We start from the raw sequence: 14,689 nt of genomic DNA, 5'->3' as shown, positions 1-14,689 counted from the left end.
AGCAGGTATATTTATATTAGGTATAAGTAAGGTGTTTTTTATTATGAGGGTGGTGAGACACTGGAACAGCATGCCCAGAAAAGCTGTAGATGCCCCATCCCTGGATGTGTTCAAGACCAGGTTGGATGAAGATTTGAACAACTTGATCTAGTGGAAGGTGTCCCTGCCCATAGCAGGGTGGTTGTAGCTAGATGATCTTTAAGGTCCCTTCCAACCCAAATCATTCCATGATTCTATGAAAACAGTTGTTCAACTCTAATGAATACATAAACAGAATATGGGCCTGTCCTATACACAGCAACCTGTGTATTGTGACTGCCCCTTTGTCATGGGCAGGAAGGGGATTGGAAGAAGTAAGCTGGACTTCAAGCCTAACTTACTACCTACTGAAACTAACTTGAGCTCATGAGTTTTAAGTCTTATATGAGTCACAGTAGTGCCCTGTAGTCCTGCATCAGCAGCCTTGCCTAGACTTATCTTTTAGTTCATTTCACACCCTCTTTGGGCCTCAAAAGTGAGACTCTGCATTCTGCAATAGAGTTAGATGTTCATTTTGGAAGAACAAAATCAGACCACATCACTAGACCCCAGTGACTGCCTAAAGACCTATATCACTAGTACTCACCTATCCAATGAGAAGAGCAACACTCCAACCAAGTTCACAGCATGAACCTGATTCCTTCAATTTCTGTAAAGCCTAAAAGTGGTATGGCTGCAATTAAAAGCACAAAAGTGCAAGTGACTTTCTTGATAAATTTGCTGGTTTTGTGCTTTCTGGAGGTATAGCACTATGTTACCTAATGTACATTTAAACAAAATGGAAGAAAATCAACAGAAGTTCACTGGAAGTTGCCTCCCAGTATGTTTCTTTGTTGTCAGTGACTTAGAAATCCTCTGGTGAATGATGGACTTTATTAGCCAATCTCAATTAATAAGATTATAAGATTTAATAACTTGCAGATAACCTTTGTTAAGGTTGTACCCTGAGGCAGAACACCTTATCAAATAAAATCACAAGTGGATCAGTTATACATTATCTTTAGAAGTGAAACTGCCAACAAAAGCAACTGTGACATAAGTATGATATACAGGCAATTATTTTCAGTTATGACTGTTTTTAGGAGAGCAATACCTAGAGAAGAATCAGAATGTAATTTTTCGACGCAGAAGACCTAAATTACAAAGGAGTACTGCTGACAGAACAAACTAACCTTGATGAACAAAATAGGAGTACTGCTGATAGAACAAAATAACCTCATTATTAAGGAGGCTAAGCAGAATGTTTCAGCAAAAGTGACTTTGGTATTAGAGAAATAAGGGGGGGGTTCTTACTCTCATATTTTTGTTAGAAGAATGGGGCAAAATGTTTGTGGTACAGGAAAGAAATAACAGATCGTGTTGGAGATGTGAAGGAAATAAGCAAATGCTGGTATTTTTGCAGAATAACATGGTGCAAACTGAAGAGAATCTTTCTATCTCAGTTCTTTAAAACAACTCTCTGGTGGAGTTTTTTTAAATGTACTTCTGTTTCTACTTATGGTGGGAAAAGAAGGTACAGCAAAGGGAAAAAGTGCCTGTTCATTTGTGTTGCCTTGTGGTACAATGTCCCACAGCTTCTGCAAATTTGGAAAATCCAGTTTGTCACTGTCTTAAGAGACTTTTTAAAGAGATATAAAGCACCCCAATACAGATGTAGTATCATGAAGACCTGTGCCCTGAACAATATTTGTACCATCCTGACTCACATCACAGATTTATGAGAGCTTCTTAGTGGAATTACTGAAACCTTTAGTTTGGGAAAAGCTTTCCTAGATGTCATGGGGCAAGGGACTCTGGTTTTCTAGGCTAGTCTCTTGCAGAACTCACGTCAGACTTAGTTACTGCTTGAAACTAGATATAAATGTTTGGGCTAAAACACTCTTCTCCAAAAAGCACCCAACCCTGTTTGTAATGATATTAAATATTTTTAATGAAAAGGAATCCATCCTCTGTTCTTCCATCTTAACTCACCATCACTTGAGTCTTCCCTAATAAAAATTGCCACCTTCTTCTGAGCTTGAATTTGTGAAAACTCAGTCACCAGCCCCAGAATCTTGTTAAACACTTCTCCAGCCATATTGAACCAACTTCTGCCATCAAGCTTTGCTCTGCAGACAGAGGATAAAAGGAAACCAAGAGCAGCTGGTAACTTTGAAATGTACTCTACATAAACACATTTCAGTTATTTTGGTTATTCTTATGACCCTTTCCAATCTTCAATATCATCCATAAAGTACGAACAGAAGTACTGGAGCTGGTGCCACCAAAGAGCATATATCAGAATCACAGAGAAAAGTTTCAATTTAATTTAATCAGTATTTGAAATGCAGTATTTTCCCAGAATATAACACACTGGAGCCTAGAGGGTTGGATGCATGCTGTCTTCTCATATGATGGTTTGTAGCAGGCATTATCATTACAGTCTTTTATTCTTTATCTTCTAAAACAGTGACCTGCAACACAGTACATTTGATCTTGCTTTGAAAATACCAAATAAACAAAGTTTTAATTGGAAAAAAGTAACCCGTGAAAATCAAACTAACGTTTTCAATCTGAACAACAAAATTTGGGAAATATTATAAGAAAAAAATTCTTAAAATACTAAAAAGTTGTACAAGTTTAAAGTAGGAGTAGCTGTATACCCTTTACCTCCATACATGGATAAACATTAACATACTTACATGGTTGTTCAGAAGCATAATAATATCAGTTACCACTGCAAAGCACTGTAGTATTTGTCCCAAGTAAACTGATGAAAATGGCTGATACATATTTAAATCTCCTGGAGATAAATTTCTAAGTGCAGGTGTGTCTCAAACAAACATTTGGTGGGTAAAAATCTTGGTCACAGTCAAACAGGGTGATCTTCAGCACTTGATCTAGGGATAAGATTTTCCATGTAAAAAATAAAATTACAATAATACCCATATATGTTACTGATATGTTTGAGTGTCAAGGCAAACACTTGAAGTGACAGGGTTTTCTAATAAAAGACCAGCAAGACCTCTGGAAGCAGATAGAAGGAATAGTCATTGGGCTGCATTCTCTGCATAAGCTCTCTTAATCATTGGATGGTTGATATGCCAGCTGGATTTTCCATAATTCAAAACTATTTCAATTTGATTATTCGAATAACCAATGCAAAATAAGGTTTGCTCTCATTAGTTTATAATCAAATTCCTTCAAAAGTCTTGAGAAGAACCTGAACCAACCAAAGAAGCCAAACACAGACACACACACGCACGCGTGCGACTCCAAAACAAAACTGCTGATGCTGTGATCTGAATTTGGAAGAGAAATATTTTCTCTCCTGATGGGAGAAAGGAAGGAAAATAACATATACTTGCTATGCATAAAAAAACCAATATTCAATAAGGAACACAAAAAGGAAAGGAGAATATGCATAGAAACCCCCATAGTCCCTCTCTTAATATGGCTCAGAAAAATAAAATTCATAATTATACTGTTGCCCCCCACACACCTGTTATTCACAGTGCTCTTCTCAGGCCTTAATAACTACAGTCTTACCTTGCTGTAATCATCATATTCAGAAGTCTGACATATTACATCCATTGTTTACATCTCCTTTCAATCCTTCATTTTGATCACACCACACATCAATTTCTTGTCTGGGTTCTGAAGATTCTGAATGTCTTTGCTGTGTTCACCAGAAGTGCTCTCTCAGCTGCAAGATTGCCAAACTGGTACTGCATTACTGGTTCTTCTGGAGTTGAAGAAAAATCAATAGCATTCCTCTTAACTAGACAATAATTTTTATCAAAGCTATCAGATCAGTACAGCATGATCTACCTTTGGAAAAATTTATGTTTCATTTAATTTTTCTGCTTTAATTACTTTCTTTCTTTAAAATCTTGGAAAAGAAATGTAAAAGCTGAAGTTGTTAGGCTTAGAGAAGACTGATATGAAACATAACTGTCTTCAAGTAAAAGAAACCTTTGCAAAGAAAAGGAAATAATCTTTTGAGTTTGGAAGAAATGAGAAACAATATGTGTGTACTACAGTGAAAAACTTCAGTTAGACATTAGAAATAAGCATTTCATGATAATGCTGTTACACTCCAGCAAGAGGCTGTGTAAGTAGGCTGCAGTTTCTCTGCCAGCTGGGGCTTTTGTGGCTGATCTGCATGTGTCCCTTCTCTACTTCTCTGTCATTCTCATGATGTGGCTTTCTTGGTTCTCTGTGCTTCCCCTCCTGCAAGACCAGAGTTAATGAGACCCAGCCCTCTGCATGAGAGGGTCATCTCTGGTTTTCACTTTTGTAAGGGAGAAAGAGGGTGTTTTCTGCTATTCTCAGCCCCAGCCTATGCAGCCATACCATACAGCAGCCACAGAGGTGCTTCTGGAACACCATCACTATCTTCTCTCACAAAGATTTGTTCTGCCCTGGTAACCTAAAACAGGGACCAAAATTCTGTTCTGTTGTGGAAAGTCTATGTACATCCCCCCACACATGCTGGGGTTGCTGCCTTTTCACGCTTGACTGTGAGTACAACACAATGAGCACATAGTGGCCACAGACAGACAGGAACAATGACTTTCTTGATGGAAACATCTGCTTGAAGAGTGCTTCCAAAAGCCCAAAGCATACACATTAGGGTCCAGAAAGAAAGAAAGAAGGAAAGAAAGAAAGAGAAAAGAAAGGTTTCATTTTTCCTGGCTTTATGAGCATTTCTCAGTCAAGTCAGGGTCACAATTTTGTCAAAACTCACCTGTTTGCATGCTAAGATGATTATCTTGTCACATACCTCTACAGATGTGGAGATACCTCCAGGGGTGAATTATGCAACATACACATATGAGAAAATGCATTTGTCAACTAGGCAGAAAAATTGGGATGTGCAGGTTATGAATGCCAAGGGAAAAAAGGACAGATATTCTGTAATTGCCTTCAGACTCCACAGAAGACTTAACTGAGCCCATTGCAGTGAGGTTATAATATGGAATAACATGGTTTCTCTTGTTCTAAGAGATCAGAGCAGTCTGAAATTTTCTAGCCACCAGAGCAAAGGGTGAGTTGCAATAGAAAGGTATGGATGCAGTTCAATTCTTAAAATTCAATCATCTGTGACTCAACTGCTACAATTAAAATAGTGCTGGCACCAATCAGTATAATAATTCTAGAAAGCTTCTGACAGTGCTCCTCTAGCTGTAACAGAAATGTAGTCATCAAGAATGGAGCTGTCAGAAGTTAGTGCAATCTTTTGTTCCTTCATTTTACTTATTGACTACTGATACAGTGTAGGTGAGCAGTCCTTGGATCCTAGCCTTCAGACCACAATTGTTTATCTACCCACAAATTGGTTCATTCTTTTAAAAACTAGTCTCCTCATTACCTCAATTCCATCCACATTTTTTCCCCTAAACAGAGGCCAAAGTTTCCTGATAGCCTGTATGCTTTATTTGGAATATCACATTCTCTGCTCAAATGCTGCCATTGTGGTGGTAAGTAATAGTCAAAGAGCATTAAAAAAATGTCAGAAGAGTCCTCTGAAAGTCACCTGGTCCAACCCCCCACTTAAAGCGGGACACTCACCAATACCAAACCACATCATCCACAGGCTTGTCAAGACTTGAAAAACTGAGGCATAAGAAGGAAGAAGGTCCTGTAGGAGGGTACTAGTACAGCTTGTACAGTGTCGGTGCTCATTCATGGGGAATGTTTCCCTGAGATGCAGCCATGGTAAGGAGACAAAAGCCTTTGGACACTGCTCTGAACACATACATTTCTATGCTCTAGTCCTTCTAATACAACAAAAGGGTGTTTGAAGACATCTGAGGTAAATAATCTCTTTGTTTACCTTCTGCAATACAGAATGAATGATGGTTTCTATTACCTGTATGTTTATGATTGCTTTGACAAAATCCCAGAGAAACATGGATCATTTAACACAAATCGGCCATGAACAGCAAGATGTATTAAGTTAAACAACACTAAAAAAGTAGCTGTCTTTTCTGTTGCCCAGTAAAGTTTTCACCCAAACAATTGCTCCAAATTAAGAGCTAAGGCCTCATGAAGAGTCACAGCTGATGTTTCACTGCTAGTAGAAGTGTTAGCTGTGAAACTAGGATAGTGGGGCTGGGAGTGAAATCAAAGATGTTGTTCTCACCTAGAGCATCTAGAAACTGCTATCAGGAAGTTTTCCCTAACACTCAGAATAAGTTGTCCCACTGAGAAGGGATCAGTGCATACTCACTAAATTCAGGCCAGTTCAGGAAGGAATTTGACCTAATGAATCATAAAGTAGTTTGGGTTGGAAGGGATCTTTAAAAGTGATCAGGTCCAGCCCTCATGCCATGAACAAGGACATGTTCAACTAGACCAGACTGGTCAGAATCTGATTAGATGAAGTCTTTCTGATAACGTTAATACACAAGGAAAGTAGTGCTCCATCTCTGATAACAGTTGTATAGGCCTTGGCTCCTGACTACCTCCACCTGTCCCCATATGAGAGGACAGGTTTTTTTCTAGAGACACCTCCTCAGAAGGTTCCTGCAATCTTCTTAGCATCAGCATGATCATTATGTCTATTTCAGAGGCAGGAGAATATCTGCATATCTGACTCTCCTAGGACTCTTTGCATAACCTCCTGCTGCAGAGCTGAGAACAAACTGATGGGTTAAACAAAATTGTATTTACCTCGTGCAGTGTCAGCACTTGCAGCAAGCAATGCTGACTGGCTTTCATAGAGTGTGTCTTGATTCCTTTCTTCTGCTTTGTAGTAAGAGTAAATTTACCATCAGTTTTCTGATGGTATCTCAGAACAATGACATACAATATAGCCATTGTGCAACCTATTCTCCAATTCCACTATACATTTAGAGATTTTTACATTTACTCAGATTTTTGATAACTTGGAAGGAAATTTGGATAAAGATATTTGTCTTAACTACATTTTGCCAAGAGTGATATGATTTTATAATGTTAAGCAGTGCTTAAACAGCACTGGAAATGTACATTTTCTGAGGAGAGATGGAAGGGCTCTGGGAAGGCCAATCTTAAGGGAAAGAAAGACTAATATATTTTGGGCTATCATCTCAAAACTGCCCTAGAAGCTAGAATATGTTAGGGATGAGGAACTGCAAGAATTCCTTCAAAGAAGTGCAGAGAATGCTTCCTGTTTCTATGATCAAAAGCTTCACAAAAGTAGTATTTTTTTCTCTTCCACACAAAAGACTCCAGCCTTTGCAAAAGACTGGAAAAGGTGTGCAAGCACTATGTAGTCTAATACATAAGTGACAGGTAATTGGGGAAGAAGAATTTTTTTTTATTTTGTTTAAAGTTTATCTTCCAACACCAAAAATTGAGTATCTCATAATAAAACAGAATAGCCTGGGCTTTTGCCAACAACTTGCAAGAAAGCATTAGAGAGACTTGTCTTCAAGAACTGCTGGTTCTTTCTTCCTGTATCCTATTTTTGCTTACATTTTTGTAAAACTAACAATAAAGGTTAATCAGGCTAGACATTGCTGATTTTAACTGCTGCCCTCTCTTTAAGATTACCTTCTTAAGACATCTAAAAGGTTTCCAACCAGAAAAAAATTACAGGAAGTCTGATTAAGATTACAGACTCTCTTTGGAGGGATTTGGCTGAATATTGATTAGGGAAGGCAGATGAAAAATACAGAAACAATGAGAGGAGAAGCAACACTAAACATGGTCCCTTCAGACTGCAAGGAAAATCCTGAAGTCGTAAAACACTGTAAGTGCCTACTGAAAAATACTAGCTGTGGAAAGTTACCTGACAGCCTTCCTGTACTCAGGAATGCAAGTTCTGTCTTCACTCACAGAACTAGGCAATCTTCATATCTAGATCTTCTGCCAGTTTTTCTTCCTCCTACATGACTCTTGCTCTGGTATCTGCCTGGAGATAAAAATGAGAATTTCAGGCATCTTGCTTTTCTGAATGTGATACATGTTCAGAAACTGCAGGTTTCTGGTTTCTCTCGATCTAGCTATTCCATAAAATTCCATATCATACAAAAAAAGAAAACAGATACATAATTTTAAAAGGTTTTGTACTGTAAATAAAATATTTGAACTGGTGGACAAAGATGTGCAAGAACTGACTAATGGATGGTGACTATTTGTGTTTTTCTGATCATGCAGAGCTTGGCACTGTATTTTCGGGACAGTGAATCAGAAAAGCAGTTGTCACACTCCAAATGGGCCTTTGTATTGCTGATCACTATTATCAGACAGCCACTCCATCATTGTTTTCTGGAAATCACCTCTGCTGGATCTTCTGGTATAAGACTGACAAATGATTGAGATTATTTGCAGACACTAAAATGTTAGATTTAAAGCTTCCCTGATTAATCTAGGGGATATTGGCTACTTTTTGAGGGAAAAACCAAGAAATTTCTTGTTAACAGAAGAAATAGAAGAATTTCAGATAAAGCAGTCTATCTGTAGTTTTTTGGGAACCACCAGTGCCATCACTTAAAAAAGAAGTAGGAAAACAAAATCTACATCTTTAAAATACTGTATATGTAGTAATTTTACCAGTCAAGGGCTTTTTACCTAGCCTGGGCCAAAAGAGAGCTAAGGGAAGGGAGGGATTTAAGAGACAACCACCCTAGCAGCACAGGCTTGAGCTCTGCTCTGCATTGGTTCAGCCTCACCTGCAGTCCTGTGTGCAGCTTTGGGTGCCACAATATAAGAAAGACATTAAGCTATTAGAGAGCCTCCAAATGAGCCCATGAGGATGTTGAAGAGCCTCAAGAGGAAGCCCTTCATATGAGGAATGGCTGAGGTCACTTGGTCTGTTCAGCCTGGAGAAGACTGAGGAGAGACCTCACTGCAGTCTGCAACTTTCTTGGGAGGGAAAGAGGAGGAACAGACACTGATCTCTTCTCTGTGATGATCAGACACCAAGGGAACAGCCTGAATTTGTGTCAAGAAGTTTAGACTGGATATTAGGAAAAGGTTTTTCACTCAGAGGGTGGTTGGGTACTGGAATGGGCTCCCCAGGGAAGTGGTCACAGCACAAGCCTGACAGAGTTCAAGACTATTGTTTGGACAATACACTTGGGCATATGGTATGTTAGTCATCCCACAGCTTTGCACTAATGACTAGAGACTAAAGCCACAACCCTTCCTTGGGGCAGCAGTCCTGGAATGAAGACTGAGTACATGGAGAAGCTCCTGAATCCAAGATGAAGAGCAGGATGGTGGCTGCTCCTGCAGCACTGGGCCCAAGGAAATGCCCAGGATGGCAGGGCCTGCCTGCTGAGAGAGACAGCAGCCAGGTCCCACTGACAGGACCAGGCTCATGGTCCTGGGCCAGGACTGGATAAAAAGCCAATGCACAGGGCTGGGCTCAGCTCCATAATGGCCATGGGGACAGGCCATGCCAGGGCAATGGCCCAACACAGGCCCAGAGCCAAGGTGTTCCACAGGTAGGGCTGAGCTGGGGGCCAGCACCCGGCAGGGCAGGCAGAGGCTGAGGGCCCTGGGCTGGGCTCACAGCACCCCTGGGCCTGTGGCTGTGGGCAGGCAGAGGCTGGGGCAGGTCAGGCTGGGGGGAACCCCCTGAGCTGGCCCTGCTGCTCTGGGGGGCCCTAGGGATGACATGGGAACTTACAGCAAGCTGTGGGCCTGGGCCCCCAATCACCTGACAAAATAACAGTGCTAAGGTTCTTCTATTTCTGCTTTTTAGACTCCTATATTTCTTCTTTTGCAATATATTTTTTTTTGCATTATTTTCACTGGTTTGCTGCACTTTGCAAAAACCACTTTTTAGTAGATTTCCTTAAACTCATTAGTTTGTTTGAGCTGATTGGTCCTCAGGAGGATGTAGCTCACCTGTGGGAGCCACAGCTTCCCTAAATCTATGGCTGAAGAGAATCCTTGGGCTGTTTGCTCACTAGGTCCCCACACTCATGTTGGAGACAAACCACTGGTCCCCTCTAAGCCCTGGTGAGCAGCAGCTCCCTGGGGCTGCAGCAGCATCCACAATGCTCTCCATGCCAGCTCCCCCTGTCCTTGCAGTGCTGCAGCCACGACTGCACGGATGAGGCTCACGGGGATTTGATTTCCCATGGAATGCCCATCAGCTCTTGCTCTCTTGTGTGCATGTAGTTAATAATTTTTGAAAAGCAATCTTCCCACAAAATTTCATATCTGCTGTTGGAGCTTTAATCTCATTTGCTGGAGAAAGTCAGATAAATAGTGAATGGAAATAATCAAACTGCTGTGCCATAACTGCATAATTTCTTTACATTCAGCTTCTAACAGACCTTCAGCCCTCTGAAATGTTCAGTTCGCAATTCAAGTTTAAAATATTTATTTTTTGTTCCTCATCTTGTTTGCTCAGTGCCTCACTCCCACTGTTCTGCTGAAAAATGGGCGAGTGTGAGTAATTAAGCCAGAAATAACACATGGACAAGGCTGCTACAATTAGTCCACCAGTTTGACTAATACGGTCCAATTTTAAACTCTAGTTTTCCTGATTTTTCTGTATAAAATGCTGCATTTTTTTAATCTATCACACCAAAATTCCTGCTTTGAATCAAAAAACTTATAAGAAGGGTATATTTTTAACAGAGTTAAAAGACTGTAGGGGGTAAACATGGAGCTTAAGACTGAATGAACAAGTGACAGAAATCTGGTACATCTTGCACTTCCACAGATCAACAGCTGATCTGGGTTGATTGTGCCATTTTCAGAAAGGAACAATTATCTTTACAACCCTCTCTTCCATAAGAAAAAAGATTACACAAGGCATTTTCAAATGTCATTTGATGATTTCCAAAACAGCTCCTACCATTTGCTCTCTGCAGTGATTGGCTCACTTCTGTTCCTCAAAGATGTCAAAATTTAAAAGCCTGTTCTGTATTTTCACTTAAAAATTCCTACTTCTCTTCCCCACCCCTTCCTCTTTTTATGCAATAATTCATATTTTCACAGTTGCTTTTATATACCTGGTATTATTAGATAATAATTTCGTGCCTACCTGATGAAAATTTAGAAATGCCTCTAGTCTTTCCAACTTGTTTGCCACTGTCTCAAGTCTGCGTTTTTTCTGGAATATTTTCAATTTTATTTTTCGCTTGTGCAAGTAGCAGATCCCAATATTTACATTCTTAATATTGCCAATTATATTGTAAGGAGGTTCAGTTCTCAAATTTTTTTTGAAAACTACCTGAATTGAAATATTTTTAGCTATGCCAATTAAGAGTTTGGGCTTAACTCACTAGTTTAAAAATATCTATACTTTTTCTTCCATGGTAATATTGGGTTGTGGATACTCTACACTCAGTAGAAAATGGACACAGTTGTATCATTTTGCAAATCATTTTAACTTATGGTAATCACATTGGTTACTATTTAAAAGCAGTTATCACATTTAGCATGGCATCACATACATACCAGATATTACTTATAGCTTTTTATAAAATTACATTAGATATTTAGTACTTGAATTGAACAGTTGCTGCAAATTGAGAAAATAATCCAAACTGGAAAAGAATTTCAAGTACGAACCAGCAAATCGAGACCACTTTTTAACTGCAGATCTGAAGTCTCTGCAGTTATCCTTGCAAATTTTTCTTGGGTATTTCTGGGTTTTTTCACATTTCCCATTCTTTGATATATTTCTAAATCTTCATTCCTTTTAGTCTAATAGTATACAATTTTAGCCATTTTTAGTTTGTATTATTCCCTGGAGCTAAACCTAAATAAACTTTTACACCCTCATTTTCCATAATTACTACAGAATTAACCAATTTGATGGACTTCTCTTTGCTGTTCTATTTATCAAATTCATCTCCACATTTCTGCTGGAGGACTAAAGAAACATTTGTAGGTGTGCTGTAGGTTTTTGGCAATACTGCCACATCTTGAATTACAGCAATTTCCTTCTAACATGTTTTAAAACATTTCTCCATTGATCATCCTGTCTGTGAATATATGTCTACCTAATGTACACCTTCTCCTAACAAGCCCTGGCACATTTACAGGCATGGAATAAATATTTTCTATTCTAAAACAATTGAAAGCTATGAATTTCCAAGATTTTATATTTACACCTAAATTATTTATGCCTGGGAACTTATTTATGTGCAATATATTCTGAGTCATGTTTAACAAGAATACATTTTTCTCATTTTTTTCTTTATGTGCATTAATATCTCACTGCCTGATGAATACGTATTAAGATTTCAGCCTAGAGGTAGATACACAGCTCTTCCTTTAATGTTTTCAAAATAATTGTGTTGCACAAAATCCTGTCACTTCAGAAATGCTGGGAGTCACTTCAGTCTTTGTTGCTTCCTTATGCAGTCCAGTGTGCTGCTCCATGCCAGGCTCCCTTGGAGCCTTATTGGTTTTATTTTGCTTCCTGGTGCATTTGATTATTATTTACTAAGTATAAATTGGGCAATTCTAACTATATTTTCCTCAGTTGTGGATATTGACATCTTCTTGCAAGACAGCCTTGGACCAGATAGCCTTTCTCCAACATCTTTGTACTTATTTTTATTGCAAGGACTTTATTTATTTCTTTCTGGAAATTCTGTGTTCTTTGGTACCCAAATGACTTTTCTTAACTTACTTTCTATTTTTGACAGATATCTAGCCTCTGAATCAGCCATTTTTAACAGCTGCTTTATTTCCCCTCCTCATGGTGCTCAGGGTTAGACACAAGCCTGAGCACACGTGTCCCTCCAATTTGCCTGCCATGCTTCTGCAGCGCTTCAGGCACCCAGGGGGTTTGGTTTCCTCATCTCATATACACAAGCTCTTATACAGTTTCTTGACACACTTTTTCCCCTACCCTGCTCCTGGCATAACTCCCTGTGTTTGGGTTCTAGTGAAGATGCTGGTCCTGCTTCCAAGGAGCACTCTGCCACAGTAGCTAGAATGAAGTCAGTTGGTGACGTAGACTCCAGAGGAAACCTTAATAAAGCACCACCAGCTTCTCCAGCTGGGCACTCCCGTGTGTCTTCCTCTTTTCACAAGGTTTTCTCTAGGCAGGACAGACAGGAGGGCCTGGCAGTGTGCAATGGTGGCAGGGTGATGAAGTAACTGTGAGCACAGTATGTGCTCCCTGAATAGACAAAGCACTTTCCTCTGCAGGGTTGCAAGATGACCACCTTTCACCAGCACCATGTTTGTCCAGAGTAAACAAAGACTAAGGTATTGCAGATCAAAACATTAACAAATCAGGTTGTCATAACATCATAATACTGAGATTTCAGCTCCTCTTGAGTGAAATTTAGATATTTCTGTAGTATCATTTTCTTTCATTCTGCACCAAACACACCAGTTTAATTATATCATCATGAGCCCGGACAAGTGACTTTTTTTAACCCGAAAGGATGAGTTTCTGTGGAGGACATAGTTTTCTTCATTCTTCAGTTTTCTGTGAAAGACACATTCTGTGTGTCAGAAATATTCAGCCCTAACCCTAATGCACTTAACATATTCACTTAGTCCATGACATAAAGCTGAAAGCATGTTCAGGCTTGGAGGGAGAGAGAGAGGGAAAGATATGATGAAACAGCAATTGTGGTATACCCATTGTTTGACCATTTGAGAACTGTATGACCTCTGAGTTTACTGAGAAGTATGAATAAACATGTGAACATAGTGAGCAATTTCTCTTCTCTGAAAGCTTATTGTGTGTTCAGGTTTTTGGAAGAGACTTTTATAACATTTGTTTTTTTCAAAGATAAAGGACAATTCCTCCTAGCTACCTTTAGTTAGCTCCAATGCACACATTGTGAAGTTTTTGCTGTAGAGCATGAAATAAACAGAAACGCCAGGGAGCATAAATATTTGAGGACAGATTAGAATTTTCTGTCCCAATCATACATTCTTAAAATAAGCCTGACTTGGTTTTGTTAATGTTTTTCCAGGAGGCACAAGCAATTCTGCAGAACTGATCTAGATAGAACAGAAAGTTATGTGCATTATGGTGGGGAAAGAAGAGAGTTACCTGTGAGGACATGACAGACACCATTACAAGCAAAGACCCCAGGACAATGTGTATGAAGAGGAGCACAAAATCAGCAAAGATCACCTTAATTGCTTACAAGCAACTGCTTTTCCATGCAGAAGCAAGGAGTGCCCACAGGGCATTGTGATGGGAAAACCAAGCAGGACACCAGAGTGCCCCTTGGGAGTGCCTGCACACAGGCATGCAGCATTGGGAATAACCATGAGGAGCTAGAGATCTGCCTGCCATCACAGGCCATGATCTTTTTGGGACCACAGAGACATGGTAGGATGGCTATCACGGCTGGAGTGCTCCAACAGAGGGATACAAGCTCTCAGGAAGGACAGGCTTAGAAGACAAGAAGTTGCCCTTTGTGACAGAGCAGCTTGTGTGCATGGAGCTGTGCCTGGGAATGGATGATGAGCCAGCTGAGAGCTCAGGATGTACTCCATAGTCCTGGGTAGGGAATCAGGAAAAAAGCATCATGAAATGTTTTGCTGAACACTAGAAGTGGTTGTCGAAGAGAGGTTGTGAAATCTCCGTATCAAAAAATAATATATTAAAAAGCCACCTAAACATGGTCTTGGGCAGCAAGTGACACTGCTTGAGCATGGGGGTTGGACATTTCTTCTAGCCTCAACCATTCTATGATTTTGTGATCATACAAAAACTGAAGACAAGTGTTGTCTG

This window comes from Melozone crissalis, unplaced genomic scaffold (genome assembly GCF_028551555.1).
Source record: "Melozone crissalis strain CALT ecotype California unplaced genomic scaffold, PUWL_Pcris_2 ptg000018l_1, whole genome shotgun sequence".
Lineage (NCBI taxonomy): Eukaryota > Metazoa > Chordata > Aves > Passeriformes > Passerellidae > Melozone > Melozone crissalis.
Note: the sequence above shows the minus strand (reverse complement) of the source record.